The following is a 1,450-nucleotide window of genomic DNA, read 5'->3' on the forward strand; positions in this document are numbered from 1 at the left end:
GATTTGAAATTCTTTATTGAGATGGAGGTTGCGCGATCGAAAGAGGACATTTTTCTTAATCAAAGAAAGAATGCTATGAACATCTTGAAAAATGCTGGTTTTGAGAACTACAAGCCTGCTTCTACCCCTATGGACTACAGTACCAAACTCAGCAAAACTGAAGGCGTTCCCTTCTCAGATTCTACAGAATATCGAAAGTTAGTTGGCAAATTGCTCTATTTGACCAACATCCGACTTGACATTAGCTTTGCCATTAGAAAGTTTTGAGTCAATACCTTGACCACCTCACTACTTCTCACCTCAGTGCTGTCCATCGAATCCTCAGATACATCAAAGCTTCACCTGCTACTGGCATAGTGTTCTCGGCCACCTCTGATTTCTGTTTCACTGGATTTGCTGATTCCGATTAGGCGGCATGCCCTGATTCAAGAAGATTTGTGACAACCTACTGCTTCTACATCGGCACTGCCTTGGTTTTATGGAAGAGAAAAAAGCAAGTGACAGTTGCTTGCAGTTCAGCTGAAGCTGAATATCGGGCGCTCGCCGCTGCTACTAAGGAGGCTATTTGGCTCAAGTTTCTTTTTGAAGGACTTGAAAATGCCTCTCACCAAGCCCATCAGCACATACTGTGACAGCTAATCTGCAATTCACATCGCCTCCAACCCGGTGTTCCACGAGCGCACGAAGCACATAGAGGTCGATTGTCACATTGTACGCGACAAGTTCTAAGAAGGTCTTATTCATCTTCTTCCCAGCTCTACCACTGAACAGGTTGCAGACATCCTGACCAAACCGCTGCCTCCGTCCATGTTCTCCACACTCTTTGGCAAGTGCACACTCCTAACTTGAGGGAGGGTGTTACTTGATGTACTAGTTTAGCAATTAATTAATTAATTTATTAGTTGTAGCAACGAGTTAGTTAGACAAATAGCATATAATAGAATTTTTAGTTAGCCCCTAATTATTCTAACTCAGTTGGTTAGATGAACAATATATATATATATATATGTAATCTGATTGTTGTAACAATGTAAAGTGTGGTTTATCATTCAGTACATTGAGAAAACAAGAACTCTCATTTTTTCTCTCTCTGTTTCCACTTCTGCTCTATTCTCACACTTCCCTTGCACACCTTTAACATCCTTATAATTTTACCAAATTTTTAATTAGGTCTCTATACTTTTTTTTTAATAGGTCCCTTTTAATTTTGTAATTAGATCCTTTCTAGTATAAAAAATGTTAGAACTAATTAATTGAATAATTTTTCGTAAATTGAAGATGTCTATAATTAAGAACCTAATTAGATTTTTGATCACATATTTTATGAGAGAATTAAGTATTCTACTAATTTTAATATTTTTGACATAAAAAGACCTAATTACAAAATAAAAAATAGTGTAAGAATTCAATTAAAAAAAAATATAAAAATATAATTATAATTTATAAATTT

Source organism: Arachis ipaensis, chromosome B02 (assembly GCF_000816755.2).
Source record: "Arachis ipaensis cultivar K30076 chromosome B02, Araip1.1, whole genome shotgun sequence".
NCBI classification, from domain to species: Eukaryota; Viridiplantae; Streptophyta; class Magnoliopsida; order Fabales; family Fabaceae; genus Arachis; species Arachis ipaensis.